Below are 19,423 nucleotides of genomic sequence, written 5' to 3'. Positions count from 1 at the left end.
AAAAAAGCAGAAACATTAAATCCGAACAGACCAATTACCACCAAGAAAATCAAACTGATAAGCAAAAAAATCCCAAAACAAAATTCCAGGTATACAGATTCACAACTTAATTCTACCAAACGTTTAAAGAAGAGGTAATACCTATCCCTCTTAAAGTATTCCAAAAAGTGGAAGAGGAGGGAATATTTCCAAGCTCATTCTATGAGGCCAGCATCACTCTAATACCAAACCAGACATAGACACCACAAAACAAGAAAATTACAGACCAATATACAAAGAGCTCATGCACCTCAACAAACAAAAAGCAAAATCCCAATTAAAAAATGGGCAGAGGAGCTGAACAGACACTTCCCCAAAGAAGAAATTCAGATGGCCAACAGGCACATGAAAAGATGCTCCACATTGCTAATCATCAGAGAAATGCAAATTAAAACCACAGTAAGATTATCACCTCACACCAGTTAGGATGCCAACATACAAAAGATAAACAACAACAAATGTTGGCAAGGATGTGGAGAAAGGGCAACCCTCCAACACTGCTGGTGGGAATGTAAATTAGTTCAACCATTGTGGAAAGCAGTATGGAGGTGCCTCAAAAAGCTCAAAATAGAAATACCACTTAACCCAGGAATTCCACTCCTAGGAATTTACCCTAAGAATGCAGCCCAGTTTGAAAAAGACTATGCACCCCTATGTTTATCGCAGCACTATTTAACAACAGCCAAGAAATAGAAGCAACCTAAGTGTCCATCACTAGATGAATGGATAAAGAAGATGTGGTATATATACACAATGGAATATTATTCAACCATAAGAAGAAAACCAATCCTACCATTTGCAACAACATGGATGGAGCTAGAGGGTATTATGTTCAGTGAAATAAGCCAGGCAGAGAAAGACAAATATCAAATGATTTCACTCATATGTGGAGTATAAGAACAAAGAAAAACCTAAAGGAACAAAACAGCAGCAGACTCACAGAATCCAAGAATGGACTAACAGTTACGAAAGGGAAAGGGACTGGGGAGGATGGGTGGGAAGGGAGGGAGAAGGGGGAATAAGGGGTATTACGATCAGCACACGTAATAGAGTAGGGGGCACAGGGAGGGCTGTACATCACAGAGAAGACAAGCAGTGACTCTACAGCATCTTACTATGCTTATGAACAGTGACTATAATGGGTATGTGGTGGGGACTTGATAATAGGGGGAATCTAGTAACCACAATGTTGTTCATGTAAGTGTGATAGGGAAGGCCTTTGTCTTCTCACATGTTTGTAGGCAGAATGGGAAAGCACCTTACCCCATGTCTGAATGAAGCATGGGGAAGCACCAGCTTGAGAACAACAGGTGCAGTCCTTGGACGTTATCTGCCCATGAAAGCATATCTTGTCCTTGAAAACGAGCCAGGACGCCTCACGCTGAAAACAGGGAGACCTTGAGGATGTGTGAAAGCACCACCTCTGCTTACTGGGCAGATTCTAAGAAAATCAACAAAGTGTTCTGGCCTGTCCCCCCTGAGAAGGGAAAGATGAGTATGGCACTTGGTTGAGGTCCGAGAAGGGCAGTAGAAAAATAAAGGAGCTGCAGCCACATCAGGGCTACAGCCATTGTCTGTCTGTGTTGTCTCTGTTTTCTGTTCACCCCCATTTCACCTGTGCGAGCGGCTTGCTACATCTGGAGCCCAACGTGGGGCATGGACAACCCCACAACCCTGAAGAAATTGGAGATAGGACGCCAGGGGTGACTTGGGACCCAGAAGGGGGCCAACGTCGGGTAAGCTGACACTGCGATAGTTGAACTTCTGGAAGAAACAAGGAGTACTAATGGGGAACTCTCCCTCCCTTGAGAGGGAGTATCAACAGCTCATACAGGAACTTCTGCATTCTCTTGGCATAACTGCCAAAGACAAGCTGTTGAAAGATTTATTTGCCAGGGTCCGGAAATAATTGCTTTTGGTTTAGCTTTCAGTCAGAGGTGCAACTAAATAATGAAGCCTGGCATAAGGTTGTCAAAACTCTTCGCCAGCCTCATCAACAGGGGGACATGATGCCTGCTACTTTGTGGTTCCTTTGTAGTTCTGTTTCTCAAGCTTTGCAAGTGTTAGAAACGGACTCTGAGAGATGCTTGCTCTGCTGTCTCTGATAGGTGTAGTCCTCTATATGAAGATGTTCTGCAGGTTTTGAGTTTGCCACCTCCCCCTGATGAAGGTGGGGGTGAGTCTGATCAGGAAGACAATAGTTCTAGTGTGTCTTCTGCCTCTCATTCTGATATTCAGAAGCTCACTTGTATATTGATGGAGTTTATAGAAAAATTGACAGTAGCTACCACTCCCCGCAAGCTTTCACCCTCTGCTCTGCCACTTTCTCCTTTTCCCACTTTTCTTCCGCCTCCACCACGCTGCCGGTGGCTGTATGCTCCTTTACCGTTCCCAAGGGTCCTGGTCCTGGTGCTTGTGATGAACATCTCCTGCCACCTCCTGATTTTGTCCCTCCTTCTGCCTCTCATCATACATCCACTAGTTTTTCTGTCTTCCCAATCACTAGACGAGCGATCCCTCCTAACGCCCAATTCCCTCAAGGAGGACTTGAGGTAAGTTATCTCCCAGTAACAGATAAGATCTTGAAAGATTTAAAACAAGCTGTCTAAAATTATGGCCCCCAATTTCCTTTTGTATGAGGCCTACTTAACACTGTTTCTGCAGAAAATTTGCTGCTACCCTTGGATTGGGAAAATATCTGTAAAACTGTTTTGGAAGGGTCACATGGTTACAGTTAAAAAGTTGGTGGTATGAGGAAGCTACCTCACAAGCAAGGAGGAATGCAACTCGGCAACCTCCTGGTCCAGTGGAGTCTGAACTCACCGGGATTGGGCCTCATGCCTCCTTGGAAGCTCAAGCTGGGCTTAGTAATTTGGCCTTAACCCAGGTGAAGTCCATAGTGTTAAAAATCATGGATGAAAACTGAAATCTCAGGAAACGCAGCCCCTTCTTTCACAAAAACCACCCAAGGTCCTTTGGAACCATATACTGATTTTTTACCTTGTTTAAAGGATGCTGTTTTCCACAGCTTAGGAGATAGTCCTGCAGCTAACACGCTTCTTCAGGTATTGGCGTTTGAAAATGCGAACCCGGAGTGTCAGAAAGCGCTTCACCCATTAAAAGCTAGCAGTGCTCCAGTTGATGAATTTTTAAGAGCCTGTGCTGGCATAGGCAGAGTTGCTTATCAAGCTGAAGTTCTTGCTGCCGCAATTTAGAAAGGTACTCCTAAACCAACTTGTCTAATTGTGGGAAACCTGGACATATAAAAAGAGACTGCAAGAGCAAAAAATATAATTCCTCACAAAAAAGCGTCTAAGATGCCTTCAGGGTTCTGTAGACGCTGTGGAAGAGGGAGGCATTGGACTCAGACATGTAGATTCAGCACTGATATGGATAGCAACCCTCTCCCCGCACCAGGAAATGGTGGGGCAGGCCCTCAGTCCTGGGCCCTGCAGAACAACAATACAGGATCACCTCCCTTCCCTGTCAGCAGTGGGGTGGCCCACCAAACGGGCAATTTTCCAAATTAACAGTGTCCAATCTTTGGGCAGCCACCCTCGGCAGTGCGCTGCTGATCTTAGTTCTGCTCAAAATTATACTTTATCAAGGGGCGGAGCCAAGAAGGCGGCGTGAGTAGGACAGTGGGAATCTCCTCCCAAAAACATTTATATTTTTGAAAATACAACAAATACAACTAATCCTAAAAGAGAGACCAGAAGACACAGGACAACAGCCAGACTATATCCACACCTGCGAGAACCCAGCGCCTGGTGAAAGGGGTAAGATACAAGCCCCGGCCAGCGGGACCGAGTGCCCCTCACCCCTGCTCCTGGCGGGAGGAGAGGAGTTGGAGCGGGGAGGGAGAGGGAGCCCAAGACTGCTAAACACCCAGCCCTAGCATCCACACCAGAGCGCAGACACAGTGCATGCGTGGAGGGCTGGAAACTAGGAAAACAGGACAGCAAGACCTCTGAAAGGGTCCCAAAGCTGATGCCCCTGTGATAAAGAAAAGCGAGTGCTTTTTTAAAAGTCTTAAAGGGACAGGGACACCACAGCTGGACGGAAACATCCCAAGTCACAGTCCAGCAGCTGGAAATTCCAGGGAACTCCAGGCGCACTAACCCACTGGGCAACAGCTCTGAGACCCCTCATGGAGGTAAACAGCCAAACAGCCCCCCGTCCATTCCCTCTCCGGGGCCCTGCCATAGCAGAGCAGCAGCCTGAGGCTGGCCACACCATCAGCAAGGGAGCTTCCTCCATACCAGCCAGGCAAGATACAAAGACCCAGTCTACATGCAATTGCCCAACACAAGCCACTAGGGGTCGCAGTTCTCCCAGTAAAGAAAGGCCAGGAGCCAAGTGGAAAGCTGATAGATGCGTCAATAGCACTCCACTGCACCTATCAACATGAAAAGGCAAAAAAAATTTGATCCAGACAAGACTAACCCAGACACCTTTGGCATCTGCTACATCTTCCCCTGAGAAGGAACCTGGGGAGATAGATTTAACCAGTCTTCCTGAAAAAGAATTCAAAACAAAAGTCATAACCATGCTGATGGACTTGCAGAGAAATATGCAAGAACTAAGGAAGGAGAATACAGAAATAAAACAAGCTCTGGAAAGACTTCAAAACAGAATGGACGAGATGCAAGAGACCATTAATGAACTAGAAAACAGAGAACAGGAGCGCAGAGAAGCTGATGCAGAGAGAGATAAAAGGATCTCCAGGAATGAAAGAATTGTAAGAGAGCTGAGTGACCAATCGAAATGGAACAATATCCGCATTATAGGGGTACCAGAAGAAGAAGAGAGAGAAAAAGGGCTAGAAAGTGTCTTTGAAGAAATAATTGCTGAAAACTTCCCCAAACTAGGGGAGGAAATAGCCTCTCAGACCACAGAGGTACACAGAACTCCCAACAGAAAGGACCCAAAGAGGACAACACCAAGACACATAATAATTAAAATGGCAAAGATCAAAGACAAGGACAGAGTATTAAAGGCAGCCAGAGAGAGAAAAAAGGTCACTTACAAAGGAAAACCCATCAGGCTATCATTAGACTTCTCAACAGAAACCCTACAGGCCAGAAGAGAATGGCATGATATACTTAATGCAATGAGACAGAAGGGCCTCAAACCAAGAATATTGTATCCAGCACGATTATCATTTAAATATGAAGGAGGGATTAAACAACTCCCAGACAAGCAAAAGTTGAGGGAATTTGCCTCCCACAAACCACCTCTACAGGGCATCTTACAAGGACTGCTCTAGATGGGAGCACTCCTAAAAAGAGCACAGAACAAAACAGCCAACATATGAAGAAAAGAGGAGGAGGAATAAGAAGGGAGAGAAATGAAGAATCATCAGACCGTGTTTATAATAGTTCAATAAGTGAGTTAAGTTAGACAGTAAGATAGTAAAGAAGCTAACCCTGAACCTTTGGTAACCACAAACTTAAAGCCTGCAATGGCAATAAGAACATACCTTTCAATAATCACCCTAAATGTAAATGGACTGAATGCACCAATCAAAAGACACAGAGTAATAGAATGGATAAAAAAACAAGATCCATCCATATACTGCTTACAAGAGACTCAACTCAAACCCAAAGACATGCACAGACTTAAAGTCAAGGGATGGAAAAAGATATTTCATGCAAACAACAGAGAGAAAAAAGCAGGTGTTGCAATACTAGTATCAGACAAAACAGACTTCAAAATAAAGAAAGTAACAAAAGATAAAGAAGGACATTACATAATGATAAAGGGCTCAGTCCAACAAGAGGATATAACCATTATAAATATATATGCACCCAATACAGGAGCACCAACATATGTGAAACAAATACTAACAGAACTAAAGGAGGAAATAGAATGCAATGCATTCATTCTGGGAGACTTCAACACACCACTCACTCCAAAGGACAGATCCACCAGACAGAAAATAAGTAAGGACACAGAGGCACTGAACAACACACTAGAACAGATGGACCTAATAGACGTCTACAGAACTCTACATCCAAAAGCAACAGGATACACATGCTTCTCAAGTGCACATGGAACATTCTCCAGAATAGACCACATACTAGGCCACAAAAACAGCCTCAGTAAATCCCAAAAGATTGAAATCCTACCAACCAACTTTACAGACCACAAAGGCATGAAACTAGAAATAAACTGTACAAAGAAAGCAAAATGGCTCACAAACACATGGAGGCTTAACAACATGCTCCTAAATAATCAATGGATCAATGACCAAATCAAAATGGAGATCAGCAATATATGGAAACAAATGACAACAACAACACAAAGCCCCAACTACTGTGGGATACAGCAAAAGCAGTCTTAAGAGGAAAGTATATAGCAATCCAGGCATATTTAAAGAAGGAAGAACAATCCCAAATGAATGGTCTAATGTCACAATTATTGAAATTGGAAAAAGAAGAACAAATGAGGCCTAAGGTCAGCAGAAGGAGGGACATAATAAAGATCAGAGAAGAAATAAATAAAATTGAGAAGAATAAAACAATAGCAAAAATCAATGAAACCAAGAGCTGGTTCTTCGAGAAAATCAACAAAATAGATAAGCCTCTAGCCAGACTTATTAAGAGGAAAAGAGAGTCAACATAAATCAACAGAATCAGAAATGAGAAAGGAAAAATCACGACGGACCCCACAGAAATACAAAGAATTATTAGAGAGTACTATGAAAACCTATATGCTAACAAGCTGGGAAACCTAGGAGAAATGGACAACTTCCTAGAAAAATACAACCTTCCAAGACTGACCCAGAAAGAAACAGAAAATGTAAACAGACCAATTACCAACAACAAAATTGAAGCGGTAATCAAAAAACTACCAAAGAACAAAACCCCCGGGCCAGATGGATTTACCTCGGAATTTTATCAGACATACAGAGAAGACATAATACCCACTCTCCTTAAAGTTTTCCAAAAAATAGAAGAGGAGGGAATACTCCCAAACTCATTCTATGAAGCCAACATCACCCTAATACCAAAACCAGGCAAAGACCCCACCAAAAAAGAAAACTACAGACCAATATCCCTGATGAACGTAGATGCAAAAATACTCAACAAAATATTAGTAAACTGAATTCAAAAATACATCAAAAGGATCGTACACCATGACCAAGTGGGATTCATCCCAGGGATGCAAGGATGGTACAACATTCGAAAATCCATCAACATTATCCACCACATCAACAAAAAGAAAGACAAAAACCACATGATCATCTCCATAGATGCTGAAAAAGCATTCGATAAAATTCAACATCCATTCATGATAAAAACTCTCAACAAAATGGGCATAGAGGGCAAGTACCTCAACATAATAAAGGCCATATATGATAAACCCACAGCCAATATCATACTGAACAGCAAAAAGCTGAAAGCTTTTCCTCTGTGATAGGGAACAAGACAGGGATGCCCACTATCCCCACTGTTATTCAACATAGTACTGGAGGTCCTAGCCACAGCAATTAGACAAAACAAAGAAATACAAGGAATCCAGATTGGTAAAGAAGAAGTTAAACTGTCACTATTTGCAGATGACATGATATTGTACATAAAAAACCCTAAAGACTCTACTCCGAAACTACTACAGCTAATATTGGAATTCAGCAAAGTTGTAGGATACAAAATTAACACACAGAAATCTGTGGCTTTCCTATACACTAACAATAAACTAATAGAAAGAGAAGTCAGGAAGACAATTCCATTCACAATAGCATCAAAAAGAACAAAATACCTAGGAATAAACCTAACTAAGGAAGTAAAAGACCTATACCCTGAAAACTATAAGACACTCTTAAGAGAAACTAAAGAGGTCACTAACAAATGGAAAGTCATCCCATGCTCTTGGCTAGGAAGAATTAATATCGTCAAAATGGCCATCCTGCCCAAAGCAATATACAGATTCGATGCAATCCCTATCAAATTACCAACAGCATTCTTCAAGGAACTGGAAGAAATATTTCAAAAATTCATATGGAAACACCAAAGACCCCGAATAGCTAAAGCAATCCTGAGAAGAAAGAATAAAGTGGGGGGGATCTCACTCCCGTCCCTCCTTAGGTATCCCTACCTATGCCTTGCAGCATCTATTTCACACTCTAGAGGGCGCTCCAGAGCTGGATAGCCCTTGCTCCTTATCCCCTTTGGCTGAACAAGAACTCCAATCTGTTGAACAACGTGTTTCAGAAGCCTTTCTTTCACACCTAGACCCCTTGTATCCTCTCTCATTATACATTTTCCATACTCTTCACTCACCTTCTGCTGCGCTAGGCCAACCTCACGGTCTGTTAGAGTGGATTTTTTTGACCTAACAAACAAAACAAACGGCTGGTGACATATCCTGATAAAATGGCTTGCTTAATTCTTAAAGGTCGTTATCAGTGTCATCAACTTCAAGGTGTTGATCCTTCCCAAATTATTTCTAATTTATCCTTCTCAGAAATTTCTCAGTGTCTTGAGTTCCACCTCAATTGCCAGATCGCCTGTGATTTTCAAGGTACATTTGACAATCATTATCTTCCTAACAAACTATTTTTCTTTTTAAAGATTCACCCAATGGTGCCTCTCACCATCATTGCTTCAATCCCAGTAACAGGCCCTACGCTTTTCACTGATGCCTCCAGTTCTGCAAAAGCTGAATATTGGTCAGAGAATAAACAGAAAATTGTTCTCTCTCCATATGCCTCCGTACAACAGAGCGAATTGTTTGCTATTTTCTTAGCTCTTCAAGATTTTCCCTGCCCTTTTAATATTGTCAGTGACTCTCAATATGCTGTTTATACTGTGTCCCTGTTGCCTTTTACACACTTGCCCCCTTCATTTTCTTTACAGCCTACTTCCTTCCTTCCTGTCACTCTTATGTGCTGTCCAGTCACTTATTCTCCATTGCCTTTCACCTTTTTTCATCACTCATGTTTGTTCACATTCTTCTCTTCCTCTTAGTTATGGAAATGCTAAAATTGATTCTCTCCTAATAGGTACTATCCAAGCAGCAACAGAACATGCCCTGCATCATACTAATGCCCGTGGTCTACGTTCTCGGTTCCATATCACATTCCAACAGGCCTGTGATACCTTCCGCTCTTGTTCTATTTGTCAATCCCTTAACACCCTTTCTCTCCCAACAGGATGTAATCCCTGTGGTCTTTAAGGGAACCATATCTGGCAAATGGATGTTTTTCAATTCCCTCCCTTTGGGAAGCTGTGCTACGTTCACCACACCATTGACACTTTTTCTCATTTTCAGTGGGCGACCCCTTCATCTTCTGAAAAAGCTGATACCGTCTTTCAGCATTTGTTATCCTGCTTTGCTGTTATGGGTCTCCCCTGAACTTTGAAGACTGATAATGCCCCTGCATACACCTCTAAAAAGTTATCCACTTTCCTACAACATTATCATATTCAACATATTACTGGCATCCCCTTTAATAGTCAAGGTCAAGCCATTATCGAACATGCTAACACAACATTTAAAGATTATTTACATAAACACCAGGGGGGAGATACAGGAGATTCCCTTATTACCATGACCCCATGGACGCTTATATACAAAGTTTTATGTACTCTCAATTTTTTGATCACTGGGACGCGCTCCCTAAAGGTTTGGCAGCAGAAACACATTTTACTCGCTCAACTACTCATTCTTCTGTTTACCAACCTGTCTTTTACAGGACTCTGGAAGGACAATGGCTCCCTGGACATGTTTTACATTGGGGATGTGGTTATGCTTATGTTTCCATAGGAAAACAGTGTGAGTGGCTACCTAGCAAACGCCTGAAATTGAGCCATGACCAAACATAGTAGGGATGAAGATTTTCTACAAGAATTCCAAGACCTCAATGTCAGGGCTCAGATCCATACTAGGGGAACTAGACAGGTTTCAGTCCCCACCTGGGGGCAGTTAAAGAAGCTCACCCAAGAAGGCAATGCATTGTTCGATAAGCAGGCCAAATGTGGACACCTTTGTCCCTCTTTTTGGCGATGATGGCCATTGTCACATGTCAGGTAGGCGCAGACCATGTATACTGGGCCTATATCCCAAACCCCCCTCTTTTCCAGGCTGTCTCATGGGGAGACCCTGAGGTTTTAGTGTATATAAATGAAACACAATGGATGCCAGGACTTTTTGACCCTCTTCTGACTGCACATCCCAATGAAGAGGGGAAACCCGCTGAAGGAAATAACAATTCTTGTTCTTTCCCCTTAGGGGCAGAGGGTATCCCCCTCTGCATTGGAAAGGGATCTCATTGTCTTCAAACGTCACATGAAGCCTGGGGTCTCAGATATAATCATTCTTATCTCACCATGAGCACCTTTTTGTTATCTGTAAAAAGCTTTAAAGTAGGAAATAGTACCACAGAGAAACACCCCCCTACACTTGTCTCTCTGTGCCCGATTCCTGAAATAAATGCTGAGATTTGTCATTTTACATGGATCCGATGTAGAGGGCATAACCCCAAAATATTAATATCCAGTACAGAAGCAAATAATCAATCTTTCTCCATTATTGATTGGAGTCATGGTGATTTTACAACAAAATGTTTCCAAATACCTCTCAAGTGGCATAAAGAAAATCATGGCATCTCTGGCCAGGCTAATGAAACTATTATTTGGCATGAGGCAGGGCTGACTCCCCCTCTGCCTCATTTGAATGGATCGGTGATGGTTCAAGGACATATTTGGAAACTGCTTGCAGCCCTTGAACCTAGTAAGACGTGGAGAGGAAACAGTTTGTTTTCTTCGGTTTCACCAGCAGTAGACTAGGAGACTAACTATGTTATGAGAATAACTCCATTAAAGTACCTTTACATACTAACACCATTAAAAATATTCAGGCATACGTACGATTCCCTTTTCTCCTTCTAAAGGGCTCTGTGAACTGGCACCCAGAGAATGGATCTTTAAATTGCACCGTGGAGTGTCAGCTTTTTACTTGCATTAATGCTTCTCTAACTTTAAATTCTAGTTCACAGAGCCTTTATTGCTTCGCGCACGGACAGAACTCTGGCTCCAGCTGAATCTCACCCGCCCTTGGAGCCAGTCTGCTGGAATAACACAATTATACCAATTAGTCACTAACCTCACTCATAGAACAAAGCGCTTTGTGGGAATGCTTATAACTGTAGTTTTAGGACTTAACAGCTATCACTTCTACAGCAGCAGTAGTAGGAGTAGCTCTACAAGAAAGTCTCCAAACAGCAGATTTTGTGCAAAATTGGCATTATAATTCCAACTTACGGCAGCAACATGATATTGATATTCAATTGGAAACTGATATTCAAAATCTTAAACAAACAGTCTCCTGGCTTGGAGACCAGATTCGTGTACTTACTACGCAGTCCTTACTGAGATGTGATTGGAATTCCACTCAGTTCTGTGTGACCCCAATCCCATATAATACGTCATCAGAATGGGCTAAGATAAAAGATCTTCTTTGGGGGCACAAAACACATCCGCGAGAATACGAGAACTTGAAACCCAAATAATCAATACCTTTACCTGAGACCTTCCCAAATTAAGTGGAGAAGATATTTTTAAAGGAATAGCTCAAGGGCTCTCGGACCTTAACCCCGTATCACAGATTAAAGGTGCTTTTGCTTCCGCTATGCTTAGCTAGGGAACTTTGTTCTTACTAATATATTTCTGTCTCCTAGTCTACTGCTGGTGAAACCAAAGAAAACAAACCGTGAACCAAAACGCTCAACTTATGTCTGTCTTTTGACATGTTCAATCTCAGCCATGCAATATTTAAGGAAAGGAGGAGATGACAGGGACAGCCTTTGTCTTCTCACGTGTCTGAACGCAGAATGGGAAAGCACCTGCCCCCATGTCTGAATGCAGCATGGGGAAGCACCAGCTTGAGAACAACAGGTGCAGGCCTTGGACGTTATCTGCCCACGAAAGCATATCTTGCCCTCAAAAACGAGCCAGGACACCTCACGCTGAAAACAGGGAGACCCTGAGGATGTGTGAAAGCACCGCCCTTGCTTACTGGGCAGATTCTAAGAAAATCAACAAGGTGTTCTGGCCTGACCCCACTTAGAAGGGAAAGATGAGTATAGCACTTGGCTGAGGTCCGAGAAAGGCAGTAGAAAAATAAAGGAACTGCACCACATTGGGGCTACAGCCATTGTCTGTCTGTGTTGTCTGTGTTTTTTGTTCATTCCCTTTTCACCCGTGCAAGCAGCTTGTTACAAACTGTATATTAATGATACCAAAAAACAAACAAACAAACAAATAAATAAGAAGGAACAAGCTAAAACTAGTACTCCTCAATCATGTGACATCACCAATACTGATCCAGAAACATGGCCTGGGGTACACACACCATCCATAACACTGGGCATGGATACTCCTCCTGTCACTAAAACTCCAGACAGAGCCCATCAACTCACTGAACACAAAGGCCCTAAAATATCACCATCAGGACTACTGGTGGCTATGCCCAGATGTGGGATGAGTTTATGTGGCTTACCCCAGGTTATGGACATTTGAGCCCCAGGTCACCCTTATGTTGGGTGTTGAAAAAGAAAAAAATCACTCTAAACAAAACCAGCACAATTGTACCAAGAATCTGGGATGGATATTGCTGAACCTAGGCAGTCATTCTGTCACATTAAGGGATGGCAACTGGTTTGGGGCTGATTGCACTGCCCAGGTATATACTAGGTAGCCCCAAATGGGACCCATGGTTATGTGGCACAGATCTTTGCCCATGGCCTCCACCAGGTGGTTGGGCTGCTGTACCCTGGGTTTTCCCTGGGCATAGGGAGAATCAACCCCAGTGTAATCACAGTTGCCCAAGTCCCTCTCTTTTAAGCTAAATGAGCACAGTCTATCTTTCACTGGTATGATCATTCAGCCTCTTTGCTCCACACATTGGCCTGGAGGATTTATAGCATATATAAAAGCTCTTATGAAATTTATTCAACAAGCCTTAAGGGAGGGCCAACAAAGCCTGTCCTTACTGAACACTGATGTGTCCCTAAGAGATAAGCTGTCCTCCAAAATGGGATGGATTTACATATTATTAGGGCTTCACAAGGAGACACCTGTGCCATTATCCAAGCAGAATGTTGTGTATACCTGATGAGTCTACTATATCGTCTCTATTTAGGACATTTACTGAGGACACAGTTGAATGCCCTAAGTGATCCAACACCCAGTCTAAGGGATTTAATAGATCAGTAGTTTGGATTATGTGGCTCCTGGTGGAAAAAACTGTAGCTGATTTTGGGAGTCATTGTCCTGATCTGGGTTTTTTTCTTGCACACACCCGTGCTGTTACTGCAGCATATTTCTCCATTACAGCCAGACAGCTGTCAAAGGAGCCCCCTCTGTGCTGGTGAAACCCCTTGCTGACCACTCAGGGCACAATGCAAGGGGCAGGGGAGGGGAGGGAGCATATGAGATTATAAGAGCCAATCACAAGGGATGGAGGATAGAAGGAAATTATCAAGAAGACATGACCACCAATTGACCTGCGACCCAGGCAACTGGAGGCTCCTCACCCCTGCCCTGTCCTTAAAATGTGGGCTCTGCCTGCCTTCTCTGCTCCTAGAAGCTGCCTGAGGCTATAACCTTGAGATAGCAATGCGGGTTTGATACCATCTGGACTGTATACATGACTGAATCCAGTTACAGATTCTATGTAAACTTTAAGATTTGGTGGGTGGGTATGGAGATCTACTCATTTTGGGCTGCCCAAGACAAGCCTCATCTGTAAATTCCTTTGCTTATTAACTTTGCTACCTATCATTCTGGAATGGCCTGCGTCTTTGTAGGTCTTTCCCTGCCCTCCAAGTATGGGACCATTTTCAGATTATACCTGAGAAGATCCCAAAGAGCTGTGAACCAGCATACTTATATGTGGAATCAAAACAAAAAACAAAAAGCAGAACTCACAGATACAGAGAACAGGTTGGTGGTTGCCTGGGACAAGGATGGAGGGGGCAATGAAATGGGTGAAGGTGTGCAATAGGTATAATTTCCAGTTATTTATAAATAAGTCCTGAGGGGTCATCTACAGCATAGTGACTATAGTTAACAATATTGTATTATACATTTGAAAGTCACAAAGAAAGTAAATCTTAAAAATTCGCATCAACAAAAAAAACTGTAGCTGTGTGGTGACAGATGTTAATTGACTTATTAAAGCAGTGATTTACATATATAAAGATACTATATAAATTTACATAATGAATACAATAAAAAATATGTACATGTATATATATCTACACACTATATACATATATATATGTGTGTCATCATTATGTTGCACATCTAAAACTAATACAATGTTATATGTCAACTATATCTCAATAAAAATCTCCCTATAAAGAAAAGTTCTGGATCTGACTGCTTCACTGGTAAATGCCACCAAACATTTAAAACATTTAAATGGAAGCTAATACCAACCCTTCTCAAATTTTTCCAAAAAAAAGTAAAGAAGGAACTCTTCCTAACTCATTCTGAGGCCAGCACAACACTTAATGCCATAGCTAGACAAAAACATTACAAAAAACTATACCCCAATATCTCTTATGAACACTGATGCAAAAGCCTCAAAAAATACTAGCATACAGAATTCAACAGTATATTTAAAGGATTATATTCCATGAGCAAGTGGGATTTATTCAGGAATGCAAGGATGGCTGAACATATGGTAATTGATTAATGTAATATGGCACATGAACAAAATGAAGGAAAATAACCACATGAACATCTCAGTTAATGTAGGAAAAAGTATCAGTCCCTCCCTGCTTCTGACCCACAGAGGAGACACGATGAGATATCAAAGATCTGAAAGGACCAGCCAGGTGACTCGAGACTTAAGAGCACAAGAGAGGTGCTGAGAGGGCACCCTTCATATTTACCTAGCAAATACATGTTAAGAAACTGTTTTGGTCTTGTTTGTTCTGTTCTTGATCACATATCAGGAATTACAGGAAAAATAATCAAGTCATATATGAACATACATTTGTTGTCAGTAAAAAGCTTTTATTAAAACTTATCAGCAACATTTGAAACAAAAACCACAAAATTATTTTCCTTAGTTTACTTAATCCTATGTAAACAATACCTGTTCTTCTGAAATCTAGTTCTTTACTAGTTTAGGGGTAATAAAACAGTTAGTATAAATGGCAAAATACTTATAAATGACAATGGTGAAAGATCTGATGAGAGCTTACTATAAGACAGTTGACATAAGAAAATTTGGATATTTCTGTAACACAAAACATTCAGTAACAAAGTTTAGCATCATTCCCTTTGACAGTGCTTTCCAGGTAAATATATATCAGTTAAATAAGCCAAATTAGCCAAATATTTTCCCTGAAGAGGAGAAAAAATTCCTCTGATGTGTTCCAGGGGCCCTCTAGAAAATATCAGAGTTAACTAGAGGTAAAAGCACCTTTTCGAATTTGATTTTGGGAAGTTGTCAAAAGAAACTCTCTTTGGCACTTCCTTAAATAAGATTATAGGTTGCCATGAAGCAATACTTATCCATTTAACTAGAATAACAACAAAATACTTCAAAGGCAGATACAGAAGGTTACACAGTTGTTAGCAAAGTTTAGCTTTTAGTCCTTTTAATATTGAGATCTCATTTTTGTAATTACTTAGACAATTCATTGAGACTTTAAGCATGAGAAACTGCTTTGATAAAACAATTAGAAAACTTTCTATAATTTTTCAACATTAAGCACAGACTAACAGTTTAAGAAAACTTGTCCTTTTCACTGAAAACAAAATTCTAATTTGCTGTTAATGTTGAAAAATTGCAAAAAGTTTTCTAATTCTTCCACAAAGTTTCTACAATATTTTTTTTATATTTAGAGTTCATCCTCCTTAAATAAACACCTGTACTTTAGAATAATTACTTTCTTTTACCCTCAACAAAACAAATTTCCATTCCTGATACTTTCTCTTATTAAAACACACATCTTCATTTTTTTTCTCAAGATAGCGGCATGCGTAGGGCAGCGGAAATCTCCTCCCGAAACCATATATATATTGAAAATACAGCAAATACAAGTATTCCTAAAAGAGAGACCAGAAGATAAAGTACAACAGCCAAGCTACATCTACATCTGCAAGAACTCAGCATCTCGCAAAAAAGGGTAAGCTACAAAGCCACGACCCGCTGGAACCCAAGCACTCCACCCACCCCAGCTCATAGGTGGGAGGAAAAGAATCAGAGTGGAGAGGGAGTGGAAGCACAGGACTGCTAAATAACCAGCCCTAGTAACTGCACCGGGAGCACAGACACACACTGTATGGTGTATTGGATATTAAAGAAACAGAAAAGTAAAATCAGAGACTGAGACTGTGAGCAGGTCCCCACAGGCGGCTCCCCTGGGAAAAAAGAAAAGCTGGCACTTTGAAAGTCTTAAAGGGACAAGGGCTTAACAGTTGGACAAAATCATCTTGGCACACTCAGCCCAGCAGGCTGGGAATTTTAAGGAACTTCAGGCACCCTGAGGCCCCAGGTGGCAATGCAGCTCCGAAGCCCCTCACAGTGATAAGCAGCCTGCCATTCATTCCTATCTGCCAGAACTGCAAGCAAACCAGCTGACCCGCCATTGCTGTGGACCAGCCAGGGAGCAGCCCTGCCCACAGCAACCACACAGAGGTTTCTCCCAGTGCACAGCTAATTAGGCCAGACCCAGAGGCTGCTGCCTATGTGCAGCTGCCCAGCACAAGCAGAGGAAGCCAGTGCAGGGTACAAAAGGCACATCCCCTGTCATGGTAGCTCAGGGTATTGACCCAGAGACTGCTGCCTGTGTGCAGTTAAATGGCATAGGCAGTGGAGAAGGACAAAGTGAGCAGCAAGCAGGAAGGGACTTTGCTCTCCCAACTGACACACGCACCACTTGCCAGCGATCACTTCCATCACCATAAAAAGACCGAAGAACCTAGTCCAGTCCAAAATCACTCAAACACCAGAGAGAGGGCCTGGTGAGACAGATATAACCAATCTTCCTGAAAAAGAATTCAAAATAAGTCATAACCATTCTGATGGAGCTGCAGAGAAATATGCAAGAGTTAACAGATGAAGTCCAGAGGGAAATAATAACAGAAATGAAACAAGCAATGGAAGGACTAAAGAGTAGACTGGATGAGGTGCAAGAGACTGTTAATGCAATAGAAATCAGAGAGTAGGAATACAGAGAAGCTGACGCACAGAGAGATAAAATGATCTCTAGGAATGAAAGAATATTAAGAGAACTGTGTGACAATCCAAACAGAACAATATTCGCATTATAGGGGTACGAGAAGAAGAAGAGAGAAAAAGGGATAGAATAGAAACTGTCTTTGAAGAAATAGTTGCTGAAAACTTCCTCAAGCTCAGGAAGGAAATAGTCTCTCATGCTATGGAAGCCCACAGATCTCCCAGCACAAGAGACCCAAAGAGGACAACACCAAGACATATAATAATTACAATGGCAAAGATCAAAGACAAGGACAGGGTATTGAAGGCAGCCAGAAAGAGAAAAAAGGTCACCTACAAAGGAAAACCCATCAGGCTATCATCAGACTTCTCAACAGAAACCCTACAGGCCAGAAGAGAATGGCATGATATATTTAATGCAATGAAACAGAAGGGCCTTGAACCAAGAATACTGTATCCAGGAAGATTATCATTTAAATTTGAAGGAGGGATTAAACAATTTCCAGATAAGCAAAAGCTGAGGGAATTTACCTCCCACAGACCACCTCTACAGGGTATTTTAAAGGGAATGCTTTAGATGGAAGCACTCCTAAGGCTAAATAGATGTCACCAGAGAAAATTAAATCACAGCAAAGAAAGCAGACCAACCAAAAATTAACTAAAGGCAAAAATAAAATCAACTATCCACAAAAGCATTCAAATGAAACACAAAAGAGTACAGAATAAAACACCTAACATATAAAGAATGGAGGAGGAAGAATAAGAAGGGAGAGAAATAAAGAATCATCAGACTGTGTTTATAATAGCTTAAGAAGAGAGTTAAGTTAGACAGTTAGATAGTAAAGAACCTACCCTTGAACCTTTGCTAACCACGAATCCAAAGCCTGCAATGGCAATAAGTACATACCTATTGATAATCACCCTAAATGTAAATGGACTGAATGCACCAATCAAAAGACACAGAGTAACAGAAACAGATAAAAAAGCAAGACCCATCTATAAGGTGCTTTCAAGAGACTCACCTCAAATGCCAAGACATACAGACTAGAAGTGAAGGGATAGAAAAAGATATTTCATGCAAACAACAAGGAGAAAAAAGCAGGTGTTGCGGTACTTGCATCAGACAAAACAGACTTCAAAACAAAGAAAGTAACAAGAGATAAAGAAGGACATTATATAATGATAAAGGGCTCAGTCCAACAAGAGGATATAACCATTATAAATATATATGCACCCAACATAGGAGCACCAACATATTTGAAACAAATACTAACAGAACTAAAGGAGGAAATAGAATGCAGTGCATTCATTATAGAAGACTTCAACATACCACTCACTCCAAAGGACAGATCCACCAGACAGAAAATAAGTAGGGACACAGAGGCACTGAACAACACACTAAAACAGATGGACTTAGCAGACATCTACAGAACTCTACACCCAAAAGCAGCAGGATACACAGTCTTCTCAAGTGCACATGGAACACTGTCCAGAATAGACCACATACTAGGCCACAAAAAAAGCCTCAGTAAATTAAAAAAGACTGAAATCCTACCAACCAACTTCTCAGACCACAAAGGTATAAAACTAAAAATAAATTGTACAAAGAAAACAAAAAGGCTCACAAACAAATGGAGGTTTAACAACATGCTCCTAAATAATCAATGGATAAATGACCAAATTAAAACAGAGATCAAGCAATATATGGAGACAAATGATAACAACAGCACAATGCCCCAACTTCTCTGGGACGCAGCGAAAGCAGTTCTAAAAGGAAAGTATATAACAATCCAGGCCTATTTAAAGAAGGAAGAAAAATCCCAAATGAATAGTCTAAATTCACAATTATTGAAACTGGAAAAAGAAGAACAAATGAGGTCCAAAGTCAGCAGAAGGAGGGACATAATAAAGATCAGAGAAGAAATAAATAAAATTGAGAAGAATAAAACAATAGAAAAAGGAATCAATGAAACCAAGAGCTAGTTCTTTGAGAAAATAAACAAAATAGATAAACCTCTAGCCAGACTTACTAGGAGAAAAAGAGAACCTATACACATAAACAGAATCAGAAATGAGAAAGGAAAAATCATGAAGGACACCACAGAAATTCAAAGAATTATTAGAGAATATGATGAAAATCTACATGCTAACAAACTGGATAACCTAGAAGAAATGGACAACG

The 19,423-nt window shown here is 41.3% G+C and overlaps 1 pseudogene; it reads right to left on the bottom strand.

The window, feature by feature from the left end:
* Nucleotides 1-19,423, bottom strand: part of LOC108408876 (ankyrin repeat domain-containing protein 66-like) — a 154,218-nt pseudogene that overhangs the window by 130,269 nt on the left and 4,526 nt on the right.

Source organism: Manis javanica, chromosome 16, assembly GCF_040802235.1.
Source record: "Manis javanica isolate MJ-LG chromosome 16, MJ_LKY, whole genome shotgun sequence".
NCBI classification, from domain to species: domain Eukaryota; kingdom Metazoa; phylum Chordata; class Mammalia; order Pholidota; family Manidae; genus Manis; species Manis javanica.
This window is presented reverse-complemented; position numbering and strand designations above follow the sequence as displayed.